A 16,593-nucleotide genomic window follows, 5' to 3' on the forward strand; every position below is an offset into this window, starting at 1 on the left:
AACGAGATGTATAGAAAGTAAATTACGTTCTCGATAGCGTAAATGTTAGTTTTGACACTGTCAGTGACTCATGGTACGGGCTCTGGGGTAAGGTAAGTATTTTATTAAGCAAGCCAGGGCTAATTTGGTCTGCTTTTTCTTGAATAGTTGTAAGGGCACAATGCCCTAACACTTAGGTTAGGTTAGACGGTGCTGGGAATAGTGTTAAGTATACGGACGCTCTGCCAGCCGAAAGCTTTGTTGGCGACCGGGAGCACACCACACCCCTTATATCATTTTAAAGCGGTGCCCCCCTCTAACCTTTGAACCATATGGTGGTAATCAATCATTTCTTGACCGTCAAAAAGCCATATGGCTCCAAAAAATACAAAAAATCTTGAAAGTAAATCTTAGTAAAGACTTTCAAGGAAAACTATACCTAAGCATAGAGAAATATAGTAAGACAAGAGTGCTCACTCCATACATCAGTTCAGACTATTAATTTCAGTGTCTACATCTAGCATCGAGTAGCGGAACTATCAGTACTGCTACTTGACAATAGATGTAGCACCGACCGGAAAGTCCTATATCAACAGCATAAGACTTTCCGGTCGGTGCTACATCTATTGTCAAGTAGCAGTACTGATAGTTCCGCTACTCGATGCTAGATGCTAATAGTCTTTTTGGTACTAAAACTGATGTATGGAGTGAGCACTCTATGTATTTTTTTCTCTATGACCTAAGTATATTGCGTACCAGATCTGTTAAGCCGTTTTTGAGTTTTTGCAAAAAGTCTATTAGGTACCGTACATTGAGCATGGCCCGATAGGCTCTTGGCCGGTTTTTTTATAGATGGATTTCCTTTTTTATTTCTAAGTGGGCATAAAAATAATATTGATTATAGATTCTGGTAGGTACCTAAAACTAACACTGATTTCAACAACCGTTAGGTAGTAAAACTACGTCGAATCCATAAAGGTGGCTAAGAGCCTAAACGCTGGCCTTTAAATACATTTACGTAAGTAGCTACGCCACATAAAAATCCCAGTTGTAAGTTGTAACCCTCCGCTTGCTAGTTTTATTCCCATTCATTGTGAGTGCTGACAATGCTCTAACGGTCTCAATATAACGACCTGAAGAGACCTCTCTCTCTCGCTAGAACATTCAACGAAGATGTAAACCTTACAAAACTAGATACCTGTGTGGAATAAAATCATGTAAATTGAATATACTTAATAGAAGATACTTTTGTGGTAGGCAGGCTAACGATATGTTTACAATTGAAGTTAAATGAAAATTAGATGTAGAAATATTTTCATAGTATGTATCTACTATGACGTGTAAATGTACCTACTATTTACCAATAAATCATTCTTAATTATATAATAATACTCTTTCATTGCCTGTATTTTTACGCTCAGCATGGATAGCATAAAATAAAAGCTAACTGTAGATTAAATTTAATGTTTATAGCAAACACTATCGTTTCACTAAAGCAAGTAAGGGATAGGATACGTGAGTAAACGGCGGGGTAACGAAATCAGCGTAATCGAATAGCCCTCGACTCATAACCATATCGAGTTAGGGATATCGATTAGATCTATTCGATACACGAGAGCGGAACCGATAGCCAAATAAACTAGCGAGCCGCATCGATTACCTGTCACCGGCAGCCCGAGTGGACGCTGGACTCACCGACTCACTGCCCCGCCAGGGGATGCTAACATTGATTACTAATGCGTTGATTCTCTATTTATCAATGAACGTATACGTTTATACATAATCTTTGATCATTTACACACAGTTGTAAAGCTTATGCAATATGCAAACTACAAACATAAATAGTTCATAAAGAAGTCAATATGCATGCATATTTGTAACTTTTCAATTTCACTTTCAGTTGTGTAAGGACCATTAGCCATCCAATACGTAGGTACCTTAAAAAGTAATAAAATTAGGTACATTCGCTATCAGAATAGAAAACTTGTGCTAGAAAGTTTTCTCGGCTTTTAATAAATGGCCCATTCACCGCATACTTTCCTTTGCATGAAGGGGGACTACTTTATCGTTATAACTCGTGACACCAGAAAATTTAAAGTGCAGCGTCATGCTAGGGCTATCTTAGGAAATAGGGTGACTGTGCTCTTGCAGAACTTAATTAATTGGTGGCCGGGACACGTCTCTCAATTGATGTGGAAACTTTACTGCCGTTTAACTTTTTTGCGATTCCAGAAGGGTCTTGGCAATTCCTTGTTTGCTATATCTTTATTGGACAGTACATAAAGTGAAGCGTCTGCTTTGAAATACTCGTAACATTGGGCCTATCTCTCTACTTTGTTTATGGTTGATTGGTAGAGAATCCTTAAGACATTAAGTCTGCTGCCTTTTGTATGTTAAGGTTTTCTTTGGGCAGTAAAGTTGAACTCCCTTATTCATGAAACTTACAAGCCTCAATTATTTAGTTAACTTTCGTTTTATCCCTTTCTTACAAATATATGCTATTAATATAGGTAGAATTGTTGTCAGTGGCGGTGCTTGATTAAAGCAAAAGTAAATTGAAGTATGTTCATTTAGGTACCTATACGAAATGTTACTTTGCCTCCCTAGGTCATCCTAGGTAATAATAATATAGTCAGCTTAAAACTAGGCCGGCCCCTCTTTCACATAGCAAATAATAATACTAATCAATCATTTCTTGATTAATTCAATATTGCTACCTTATTGGTTCAATGTTTTTTAAGTCACCGCACGCTCCCCCGAGATTAACTACGTTATTATGGATCTGTTACACCGGGAATTGATTACCTACGTATTTTTGTGACCGAATCCAACGAAGTCCCAACTCGGAAGTGCGAGGACGTGCCTCTTGAGGTCTTAGGGCCGCGTGATTGGCCCCATTGTGAACCTCAATAGTCTATCTCGAGACCGCTAACTCGCCCGTTTCACGCTTCCATTCGTCTTACCTTTGCCACAAGCGTTTGCGGTTGACTTCACATCAAAAGGCACATAATATGTATTTGATTGTAAGTACCTCTATGATAAAAATAGATTAATAACTTTACTTACTGGCAATTATCTTGAATAAATAAAATGTTTTTAATGTACCTACTTTTATATTTCAAAACTTTATTCTTCTACGAGGGTTGGTTTGAAAGACCGTGAGATCGTGGTTCGAGAGATTGTTGTTAGGTGCTCAGAATCTACTCATGCGATTGCAGTATAATTTTTTGTGCGGGATCTTTGTGTAGGTACCTACTTATAGTAGTAGTAGGGAGTAAAACACTTTCTTGTACAAAAAATAAACATAAAACAGGAAAAAAACATTATTAAGTACTACAAAGGCGAAGCCTTTGAGGTTTCAGAAACTTATTGAGGTACATTTATTTTTAGAAAATAATTGTTAAATATATTTTAAAAAAACTTGCCTCTTTAAAAAGCCTAACCATCGACGGTTGGTAATACCTATCAGTAATAATGACCATTTAGGTATTTTAGGTAATAAACAGTAGGTACCTATTTGATTTTAGGTGATGCAGACCATATACTAATCTATGATGCAGACTTTTTAGATGCTGCTAATTGTGAATCGACCGACCGTTGTTAAACGCATAAAACGCTTTGATAGAGTAAATATATGAGTGTCAACAGTATAATAATATTCAAATCGCACCACGAGTAGAGTAGAGTCGGAGCAGCTAGCAACTTTCGGACCAGCCCTCGTATACGTAATAGATAACTATTTCATTGCTTTTTTAGAATAACTTAAGAAATTATTTCATTCGTTTAACCACAAGGCGGCCCACGAAAAAGTGTAATTACATGCCTTCATAAATGACGGAAAGTTGAATGCAGACGCGCCCGCCCAGCTAGTGACCGCTTACCAATAAAGCCCTTGCTACACGGTCGCCGACAAGCCCCTCAGACCGCGTGGCCTTGGTCTGGACGGACCGTGTAGACAGTTGTTACCAACAAAATTTGACCAAAACTGACCAAGGACAGACCAAGGTCAGACGGTTAGAAGGCTTGTCGGCGACCGTGTAGCGAGGGCTTAACTCAGTTGAATGGACCTCAATTAAGCCTCGAATCCTAACCTCGAACAAATCTACTGCTCAGAATACGAAAGTAATGAAGAAGACGACAATCGAAATGTAGATTACATCTCCACCCGAGATGGATTTTGTGAATTATTTCTAAGAAAATCTATAATCCGATTGTCGACACTTGAGTTACGCCTGTAGATTGAATTCAGTGAATGCAAAAAGCATTTTTAATATACCTACCTATGTGCGCTCGCGTGGTATTTATATACGTCTGTGTTACCCAAAACCAGTGGCTATTACGAGTTTCTGCAACAATTTAAATATCAATCCAATATATTACGTACGAACTATCCGTTTAACTGGTTAACAAATAAAAACTGGCCAAGTGCGAGTCGGACTCGCGCACGGAGGGTTCCGCACCATCAACAAAAAATAGAGCAAAACAAGCAAAAAAACAGTCACCCATCCAAGTACTGACCCCGCCCGACGTTGCTTAACTTCGGTCAAAAATCACGTTTGTTGTATGGGAGCCCCACTTAAATCTTTATTTTATTCTGTTTTTAGTATTTGTTGTTATAGCGGCAACAGAAATACATCATCTGTGAAAATTTCAACTGTCTAGCTATCACGGTTCGTGAGATACAGCCTGGTGACGGACGGACGGACGGACGGACGGACGGACGGACAGCGGAGTCTTAGTAGGTTAGTCTTATAGGTTCTCGTTTTTACCCTTTAGGTACGGAACCCTAAAAACATGCTGTAGGTTTTTTTAATCAATGGATAATTATGTACCATTCTCCTTTTCAAAGTATCAATATCAAAGCTATTGAGCCAAAATAAAAAAGGAGGAGGTTTACGTATAACCGCAGTCGGGTTAGTATTTCAGACGTATTGCTTGTACCTACTCGTATGGATATTATGTACGAGGGGCGTTCAATAAAAAGTGAGAATGAGTATGTTATATACAACTTTTATTAAATGTTATTTTATTTTTCGACATAGTCACCTTTTAGCATAATACACTTAGTATATCTTTTTAGGGTTCCGTAGCCGAATGGCAAAAAACGGAACCCTTATAGATTCGTCATGTCTGTCTGTCTGTCCGTCTGTCCGTCTGTCCGTCTGTCCGTCTGTCTGTCCGTCCGTATGTCACAGCCACTTTTCTCCGAAACTATAAGAACTATACTGTTGAAACTTGGTAAGTAGATGTATTCTGTGAACCGCATTAAGATTTTCACACAAAAATAGAAAAAAAAACAATAAGTTTTTGGGGTTCCCCATACTTCGAACTGAAACTCAAAAATATTTTTTTCATCAAACCCATACGTGTGGGGTATCTATGGATAGGTCTTCAAAAATGATATTGAGGTTTCTAATATCATTTTTTTCTAAACTGAATAGTTTGCGCGAGAGACACTTCCAAAGTGGTAAAATGTGTGTCCCCCCCCCCTGTAACTTCTAAAATAAGAGAATGATAAAACTAAAAAAAATATATGATGTACATTACCATGTAAAATTCCACCGAAAATTGGTTTGAACGAGATCTAGTAAGTAGTTTTTTTTTATACGTCATAAATCGCCTAAATTCGGAACCCTTCATGAGCGAGTCCGACTCGCACTTGGCCGCTTTTTTCTAAACTTAATATTCCATTTCTAAAAAAGGTTTTATCTTGAGTACTTAAAAAATCTTGTACTGCAGCGACTACCGCGTCGTCGTCTTCAAATTTCTTGCCTCTTAGGTATTTCTTCAATCTCGGAAATAGGTAGAAATCACTAGGGGCGAGGTCTGGTGAATACGGAGAATGCTTAAGGATATCGAACCCAGCATCACGTATTGCAGCCATTGCAACGGCAGACTTGTGTGCCGGTGCATTGTCCTGATGGAACAACACAATTTTCGAGAGTTTACCTCGCCGTTTTTCACGGATCTCATTGCGCAATGTTGCTATTTGTTTGGCATATAAAGAGCCCGTAATAGTGGCTCCATGCTCGAGATACTCAATCACTACGACCCCTTTACCATCCCAAAAAACAGAGCCCATGACCTTATCGGCAGATGGGCCCACCTTGAATTTCTTCGGAGTTGGAGATGATGGCCTTTTCCATGTCATAGACTGCAGTTTCGTTTCAGGGTCGTAATGATGGAGCCATGTTTCGTCCATTGTTATAAATCGCGCCAAAAAAAGTTCCCGGTCTTGCTGTATCAGGTCCAAAGCTTCTTGACAAATCTCGACTCTAGTTTGTTTTTGCGTGTCAGTAAGCATTCTGGGTACCCAACGCGCTGATACCTTTTTCATACCCAAGCGTTCATGTAAAATATTATGCACGCTCCCCGTTGAAATCTTTACATTTTCAGCAATAAAACGAACCGTGACACGACGATCCGCCAAAACTAAGTTTTCGACTTTTTTCACAATTTCTTCAGTTACTGCTGTAGTAGGGCGTCCGGAGCGGGGGTCATCCATGGTCGATGTTCTTCCACGTCTAAATTCGGCGCACCAACGTGTAACTGTCGAATACGGAGGAGCATTAGACCTTAAAGTGTCCCGTAAATCTAAATTGACTTGCTCCGTAGAAAAATTTTTCAAACACAAGTATTTAATAACGGCGCGCAGTTCAATTTTCTCCATTTTCGCTAACGTACTCAACAGCATCGCAAAGAAATCGCCGTATTTTTTTTTTAAACAAAAAACAGTTAGTTTTTTTTTTCATGGCAATCAGCTAGGTAGATTAGCTTTACCGGCCAGTATTTACTTTCCTAATATTTAAAGAGTTTGCATCTCATTCTCATTATATATTGAACGCCCCTCGTACCTACTAGATCTTTTATATATTTATATTCATAACTTGCATACGGACGTTGCTGGTGCTACATATTACAACAATGCCTCTTTTTCGCTGGTAGGTACCTGTCTAGTTTCAAGAGCTTTGTTTGGACTGCACTTACACATATTAAACAACAGTGTACCTATATAAGTTGTCATATTCTTAATGGTCTCTTTCAATACGGGTACCTACCATCAATATCTAGTGGCTTTTTGTCTTCATATTGGTCATTCAAAGCGGTATTTGGGAAGGCTCCAAAGAGACAATGGCCAGCAGCTTTTAGCTAAATGACGACGTGCACAATATGTTTGTTTATCACATCATGTTCTCTAACTTGTATACGTGTACAGTCACCAGCATAAATAAATGACTATGGGCAGCCGTGCAAAAATATCTGATGCTCCATTGGAGGCATAAGTATATGACGACACTACCTCAGTAAAAATATGTGATCCTTTGTGACCAGCAAAAATATCGTTAGTCCGTATCCGCATAAATATCGGATCGGGTCGCTTAAAAATATTTGATTACTCATAAAATTCAAAATTATGTGATTACTCTCATCTGGGATAAATATATCCCCACTGTAAAAGCAAATACATCGGATGGACGACAGACCGCCTATTTATCTGACACGTTGGAAAATCACAAATATGTTATCGACCTTTAAAAACGAACCATACATGTTTGGTATAGAGCCGTAAATTGTATAAAGTGATTTGACAATTCACGAAAAGAGTGCCGACTTGTCATTGTATATGTCTGTCTCACATTATATTCTATAATCGATTTGACGGAATAAACTGGATATAATTTTGAATTGTAACGTATTGCAATCATGAATCTAGTATATAACTGGATCTGGCATGAGGTGTGGGGGAAATGACAAAACGGGATAGTCTTATGTATCTTTCAGTAGGAGTAGCAGCGAAAGCGCCATTATTGTTTGTCCTTGTCAGTCTCACAGGTTGACCCCTTCATCATTCTTTTTTATGTAAGAAGGAGGTTTATTACACATTGTCTATTAAAAGTCTACCTGAATTATGTCACAATTTAAAATTGCAAATGAAATATGTGAGACAGACATATGCAATGACAAGTCTGCACTCTTTTCGTGAATTGTCAAATCACTTCAAACAATGTGAGGCTCTATGCTATCCAGGTATGGTTCGATTGATGACATATTTCATAATTTCGTGTCAGATAAATAGGCGGTCCGTCTGCCATCCGATGTATTTGCATTCACATTGGAGAGATATTTATGCCAGATGAGAGTAATCACATAATTTTGATTTTTATGAGTAATCAAATATTTTTAAGCGATCCGATCCGATATTTATGCGGATACAGAGTAACGATGTTTTTGCCGGCCACAAAGCATCACAAATTTTTACCGAGGTAGTGTCGTCATATACTTATGCCTCCAATGGAGCATCAGATATTTTTGCACGGCTGCCCATAGTCATATATTTTTGCTGGTGACTGTACCTAGGATGATTATTAAAATACATTTAGGATATCTATGCCCCAGAACAATAAGGCTGTTTGAATAAAATACCTTTTAAAAAATACAAAAATTGGCTTTAAAAAGGACTATACCTTTAAAATGGGCTAGCAACTGATATTATTGAAGTCGGTGCCATTCCCAATATAAAAAATACACTTTTAATTTATTTCTAAGGTTAATGGCATTGATTGCAGACGTTTCTACTTAGTAAAAATTTCATAGAGATGCACTATGGTTGTAAGTAATCGAAAATAAATTTAAAACTGTTTTGTGAAGTCGGTTTCTTTCTATCAAAGAACGAAAAAAAATCTAATTCTAGAAATCGGTTAAAAATTCTTGGTAGAAAACCGGTTTTTGTCGTTAGTAAGCGTAAAGCGTAAATACGTTACAAACTTCGTTTTTATTTACAAGCAAATACGTTAAATAACTTTAGAATCTCAAGCAATTTTCTAAGTGCAAAGTGTTCTAAGATCCCGTCTAATTTCTACATCAACATGTTGTCTGTTTTGGACATTTCTAAAGAGGTTTTTAGGTAAAAAGCTTTTGCGGCAAAGCCCTCCTAAAGGTTACCAGATGTAATGGCCGTGAAGGAGACGTCACCGAGGCGCTACTTAAGGTATTTCCACAGAATCCTATGACAACATTTCTGTTTACTTGTTTACTTTAGATATTTAGCTGGAGGGTTTCGCTCCAGAGGAATTTATTTTGGACAAATAAGTGTGAAATATAATTTTATTGTAATTTCATTTTGACAAAGGTATTTAATTATAATTATTCATTAATTTAATACGGAATCTGCTCAAAATGATGGTAGAAATTTGATTGTGGTTTTATTAAAATCTAAGGTGCTTTTGTCATGTATGATAATATACATGAAAATTTATTCGACAACTTGTGCTGGAAAGGTGTTTGAAACTACAGGTAGGTAAGTCTTACGGGGTTCAACTTGTTTATTGGTCTAATGGCCCGTAATATAACCGACCAAAATATTTTAATGAAGTAGTGTTATGGCAAACTAATTTTGACAATAGACAAAGGGTCGATCTCTCTTACAAATTTGAAATTTCCCCTTTTTAACCGACTTCCAAATCTAAAAGGAGGAGGTTATCAATTCGGTTGTATGTTTTTTTTTATTTTTTATTATTATTATTTGTTTGTCTTTACTATATCTCGGGACCATGGGGTCCCGGACCTTTGGGAGGCATGCGTGGGGCCGAAGCCAACAGCGCAGAGACCCTTTAAGACAAGTTTGATGTCATGTAGAATTATTATTATTATTATTTTACTCTTTATTTATCTTTTCTCTTAAGTTAGGGTTTTTATAATATCAATATAAAGTAAAATATAAAAACACTTACAAAACAATAAAAAAAAACATATAAACACATTATAAAAAACCTAACCTAGAATGCCGCCGGCAGCGGGGCAGGCCCAAGCTGCCGGTGGTCAGGGCTGCAGAGAGAGGAACCGGCGGACTATCCGCGCCGTGTCCAAGATCACCGCCTTCTGCATCTGACCCTTGATCCAACCACCTAGCGAGAGTCTCTCAAGATGTTGGTCGAGATTATTATTATTATTATTATTTGTTTGTCCTTTCCATATCTCGGGACCATGGGGTCCCGGACCTTTGGGAGGCGTGCGTGGGGCCGAAGCCAACAGCGCAGAGGCCCTTTAAGACAGTTTACTCTAAAAGCAAGGGATACACGTGGCGGATACCATCCCCGAGCGCACAATATGATACATCCGGAGATGGTCTCCGCCAGGTGCAAAGACTATTGGAGTGCAGCACTTTTGTGCTGCGATGGGAACTAAGGTCATGGGCTATTGATATGCAAGTTGGATGGACTGGATATTGGGCTATGGGAGGAGACTAGCGGACACCTGCCGTGACAATCAGTCTCAGAATTGTGTAAGACAGGTGGTGACTCGCCTACTCATTTAGTGGGCCCTACAACGGCCGCACGCACAGTGCGACAATAGGGCAACACTTCGGAGCGGCTGTAAGGTTGTCGAGAGGTGAGTCTGCGGTAGCCAGATCCCGGTGATCCGTTCAGCAGGCCGCCGGCGTTATGACATTTTACACTTCCAACCTGGAGCATAGGTCCCGCTCTTGCGACTCCACTCTGGCCAGCCAATCAAGGCAAGCACAGAGGCGAGGGCCAGATGACAGGGCCCTCTGGAATAGGGGTCCGCGGTGTCGCCACTCACCGTCAGCTCGCCACAAGCTGCCCCCGCGGGGTTATTATTATTATTATTTTTTTTTTTTTTAATGTTTGTTACTCCATATCTCCGTCATTACTGGACCGATTTTGAAAATTATTTTTTTGATTGTATGTATATGCATACAGATTGGTCCCGTTTTTGTCAAAACCCAGTTCTGATGATGGGATCCATGAGGAATCGAGGGAACTCCTCAAATCTTAAAGGCACACATATAGTGATTTTTGTATTTTTATCAACAAATCAAGCATATACATTCAAAAAAGTGACATTTGATGAAGTGGAACTGCTGATGATGATCAGAACGGAACTCTTCAACGATGCATAGCACACGTCTGACGATTTGTCCTCTTCGTTATGTTTGTTAAGCAAGTTAAGTTTTTAAGCTACATTTTTGTCAAGCTCGAGTGCTGATGATGGGATCCATGAGGAATCGAGGGAACTCCTCAAATCTTAAAGGCATGCGTATAGAGATTTTTGTATTTTCATCAACAAATCAAGCATATACATAAAAAAAAGTGACATTTGATGAAGTGGAACTGCTGATGATGATCAGAACAGAACTCTTCAACGACGCATAGTTCACGTTTGGCGATTTGTCCTCTTCGTTATGTTTGTTAAGCAAGTTAAGTTTTTAAGCCACAATTTTGTCAAGCTCGAGTTCTGATGATGGGATCCACGAGGAATCGAGGGAACTCCTCCAATCTTAAAGGCATGCGTATAGAGATTTTTGTATTTTCATCAGAAAATCGAGCATTTTCATTAAAAACTGTCGCATTTGATGAAGTGGAACTGCTGATGATGATCATAACGGAACTCTTAAACGACGCATAGCTCGCATTTGGCGATTTGTCCTTTTCGTTATGTTTGTTAAGCAAGTTAGGTTTTTAGGCACATTTATGTCAATCTCAAGTCCTGAACATGGTATCCATGAGGAATCGAGGGAACCTTAAAGGCATCCGTATAGAATTTTATATATTTTCATCAGAAAATCAAGCATTTACATTAAAAACTGTGGCATTTGATGAAGTGGAACTGCTGATGATGATCAGAACAGAACTCCTCAACGACGCATAGTACACGTTTTATGATTTTCAATTTCGATTTTGACTTGGATTGGGCCCCGGACTCCGGACTCGGACCCGTACTCGGACTCGGACCCAGACCCGGACCTTGACCCGGAAAACCACTATGATACCTAAACTAAATCAACCACTATGATTACCATAAAATGTATACATATTACCAAATAAAGTATAAGCACCGTTAAGTGGGTTAGGCTAGTAGTTAGAGAAGTCGGTTTTTTTCTATTAAAGATTATTCTACTAACAAGTGGCGTTTGCCCACAGAACACAAACTTTTTTTAACAAACACGGTGTGATTCAGCGTTTACCAAACATCACATTTCATCATTACAAATAAAATATTAAATGTTTATAACGTAATTTACTAAAGTTATCAGGGAGCACGACTATGCGTAGTAATGCCGATGCCGTGCCGGCAACAAACTAGCTAGGCGCCGAAACGGAGACGGCAGGCGGTGATAAGCAAAATCGTTCTGCGGCATAATCCCCTCTCTAAAGAGGTATTATCCTCTAGACCACCAGCGCCTCCTAGTACCTGCTTTGTAAGAGGTAGACACGCTCTGATAACTGCTTTTTGTTTTACTGCTGGTTAAAAGTTGGAGATAAAAGGATTAAAATGATTCATGATACGTGCAACAGTATTTTATTCGTTGTATGGAGGTAAACCTAATAGTACTTACCTACAGTCATAGAGAAAAAAATACATAGAGTGCTCACTCCATACATCAGTTTTAGTACCAAAAAGACTATTAGCATCTAGCATCGAGTAGCGGAACTATCAGTACTGCTACTTGACAATAGATGTAGCACCGACCGGAAAGTCTTATGCTGTTGATATAGGACTTTCCGGTCGGTGCTACATCTATTGTCAAGTAGCAGTACTGATAGTTCCGCTACTCGATGCTAGATGTAGACACTGAAATTAATAGTCTGAACTGATGTATGGAGTGAGCACTCTTGTCTTACTATATTTCTCTATGCTACAGTCGAGGAAAACGAAGGGTTGTTACTTTCAGGTTATTGCGATTCCTTTTAGAATTTAGAAGCTAAAAAAATGTTGAATCATCAGATGTCGCTTTTTGTGGGAGCCCACCGATTCACCATCTACCGGAAATACATAAAATTGGAAACTGTTTTATTAGGCAGGCGTCCGTTTTTAGGGTTCCGTACCTCAAAAGGAAAATACGGAACCCTTATAGGATCACTTTGTTGTCCGTCCGTCCGTCTGTCTGTTAAGACCCTTTATCTCCAGAACGCGTGGAGATATCGAGTTGAAATTAAATAATAATATATATTCAGGTCTATAGTCCCTTGAAGCTGTGAATAAATCAAACTTCTACCTTAACGTAAAAAAAAGATACCTACCTACGGCCGTTTATGCCATAAAATAAAATCCTAGATTTTGACACTATCAAGGGAATGAACTTCCCGTTGACCTAGAACTACGAAATTTGACAAGTAATATCTTTTTACACTACAAATACTTACAGGGAAAAATCTCAAAACTCTATATAGTTGTAAAAATATAAAAATAAAATAAAAAATAAGTTAAATTTGTCCGGAACCCTCGGTGCGTGAGTCCGACTCGCACTTGTCCGGTTTTTTTATTTCATAGCTCAGTATTAGTCCATCGCTTTCAATAGCTACATATAAGACTCTCTCAACTCTCAATAGTCCTCTACATTCTGCTTGCATTCCATCACATGACATAGGATGAAGGGCAGCACTTGCTCGGTGAACTCCTTACATTTCATTAAATTATCCAAAGAAACTTTACGTATTGGCTTCGGCTCCGCGTGCGGCTCCCAAATATTTGGCACACCATTGTTCCGTGTACGGGAAAGACATACAAATACTCGTACCTAATAGTAGATAGTGTAATAAAAGCACAGCATTGCATTGAAGGGGTTTGCGGGAAGGGAGGCGCACTAATGCCCCTCGGAGCGCGGATTACTTCATGAAATGGTTGCGCTTAGCGCCTCTCGGCGTGAAAGCTGCCGGCGATCTGTTTGCTGGCAGGCACTCGACAATACCTACCTACAATCAAGTGTCAACAAGAAGATCTTAAGGCTTAAGCATCCCTATAATCGCCTTAACATAAAATGGGTCTGACACTATACGGAGTCCTAAGGAAATAGAGACGAGATTAGACATAATATGTTGACTGCTACTATTACACTATGCTGACTGTAACTTCGAGCTAGCTAGTCACAGTGTCAATTAGCCGAGTACCTAAGACTATAGATACCTATTAATAGTTACAGTAGATTGTGTCACAAGTCATAAGGGAGAAAAATGACATATTTACGGCGTGACCGTACATTGAATCCTGAGCGTAATTTAATGAGGGAAGTGTTTACTTACGCCCACTCCGTCAAAAAAAAAAAAGGTGGAAATAGTGCTTATTTTATTCTGTTAAATTCAATATTATGTGTACCAACTCAGTATTATTTTGAAATCATAATACTGTTAAGTATGTATGGTATGTACCTATTTGGAATCCAATACTGAACTTTTGTAACAACAACAGGCCAATTCGAACGTCAGAATGATATCATTTCGTTACGGTGCGTCCCGCTCGCGCCAATACACGTACGTAAAAGTACGCATGAAATGCTCAATAGCTAAATGACTTAATTTAGATAATATCATTCTGATATTAATGTACCTACGTTCGAATTGGCCTGTTATGTCACAATTAATTTTTGAATATAAACTCATATTTAGAAGTCGGTGTTCCTTTATAGTTAAACGGTAATGTAATAACTACACGTATTTACGCGTAACAGTGCTTTAATGCCTTTAATTACTTCCATCATTAATTATGTAGGTACGATGGTACAGTGTACACATTAACGCATAAACAAAACCACGAAATGAGCCACGCGGCGTGCAACGTATTTACAGTGGGTAAATATTTCGGTAAATAAGTTGAGTCATACTTACTTACCTATTTTATCGAATATGTCCCTATTTACTTAATGAAAACTAAGTAGTGAAATGTGAGCCATTTATGTAAGTATCATATCTTGAAGTTACCTACCTAAAACAATTATTTTATTTCTACTTATTATTTTTTTATGCTCGTTAGGTCTACTCAAAAAAGGAACAAACATATTTAAGGAGTAATATTTCCGTTAAATACTCGTAGATCAAAAGTTTAGATGCTAAACCGAATTTAATTTTGAATAAAATTGTTTTCTTGAAGAAAGTGCGGGGCGTCGCGTCGGTCTGGTGACAGCGCGGAGTGTTCAGGTGTAGATATAACCGGGAAGGATTCGAGGCAGCGCCTCCGCCCCCGATTGTCTAACTTCGACTGACACTCCGGACAAACTCGGGAGAACTTTTTTATTTCCACCGTTCTATTGGCTTCCTCGTTGAAACTTCAGCACCACCTAATGGACACCAACTGTCATCGGTTTTTAAAGCTGAGTGACGTGCCATTGTAATTTTATAACTGACCGTCTATTGGAGCGGAAGGGAGTGCCTTTGACAAGTCAATGGATTTTACTTTGGACACGTTATTAGAGTTTTTCAATAAAGATTGCAAAAGGGCTTTAAAATAAAGTCCGGTTTTGTAATTACAAAAAAGTGAAACATTTTTTAAGTATTTATTTAGTAAGTAGGTACTTAATATGTCTTTTACAATAGACCACTACATTCATCTCAGTTATGATGAGTTCCGCGTTTTTACAAGCTTTTTATTAACTTGTAATGTACCAGTTATGTAACTTTGTTTGTACGGGTTAAATCTTGCAAGTTAAATTTGATCCACTTCCGAACTTCCAATGAAGCTGAACATTTGCATACATATGTAAGTCGGGTAACAATGCAATATTATGGTACCATCGAGGTGTTCTGATGACGGAGACACGAGGTGGCTATAGGAACACTTTGATAAAACAACGCAACCTAATTGTGTTTAGGATTTTTAGAATTGTCTCGATGAGTATTAGTTGCCTGTGGAAAGAAAAGTACAGTCAGCGATAAAACCTTGTAACAAAACCAAAAATATTAGGTATGCCTAGTAACATAAGTTTGGAAACTGCTCCTCAACCTCGACCTCAAGTCTTGTATTTTTTATTTTATCATTTCCTTTATATATTTTTATTTACGCCATTACTCGAGAGCTGTAGAAACTCCAAATGTAACTATTGAATACATTTTATAAAAAAATCAGGAAACCTATAAGTTTACACAATCTGTTATTTTATCTTTGAATACCTAATTGATTACTTAAATATTTTTTGATGTCAGTATATTGTCGACAAAATTGTATAAAAATTTAAACTTCTCTTCGCTAGACTAAAAAGGAACAAATTGCAAAAGGCCAACTAACTCTTTCTGTTCAAACATTACTGCAACTTCGAGCTACGTTTAATAAATGTGTGCCAGTTGACACGCGTTGCCTTTCACGGAAAAGAATGCGAGATACAAGTTTCCCCTTTGAACGTGAATTCACAATGGGTAAAACTGCATTAATCTACTTATTATCGTTTTACGCATTATTGTTCAAAATTACGGTATTTCGGATTTGTTCTGCTTACGTATGTTTGACACACCTACCTAACCGTGCTGTTTTTCCTACTACGGCATTGGTACGTGATTGAAAATACAGTGACATTTATAGTGGCATTTTTTACAGCATATGATGGTTGAAATTGCACAACATACAGGTGTCTAAACTTTAGCAAACTTCCGTGGCACTCGTATACTTGCCTTTTCCCGGGGCTAGACTATTCGTATAATATTTATAATATTATATATATATATATATATATATATATATATATATATATATATATATATATATATACATATGTACATATGTTATTGCTATAACCTGTGTGTAAACACTGTAACTAGGTACCTAATGTTTACGATGAACATCACCGTATTAGAAATTAGAGGTTAGCTTAAAGGTTACGAATATAGA

The sequence above is a fragment of the Cydia amplana genome, chromosome 2 (assembly GCF_948474715.1).
Source record: "Cydia amplana chromosome 2, ilCydAmpl1.1, whole genome shotgun sequence".
Classification (NCBI taxonomy): domain Eukaryota; kingdom Metazoa; phylum Arthropoda; class Insecta; order Lepidoptera; family Tortricidae; genus Cydia; species Cydia amplana.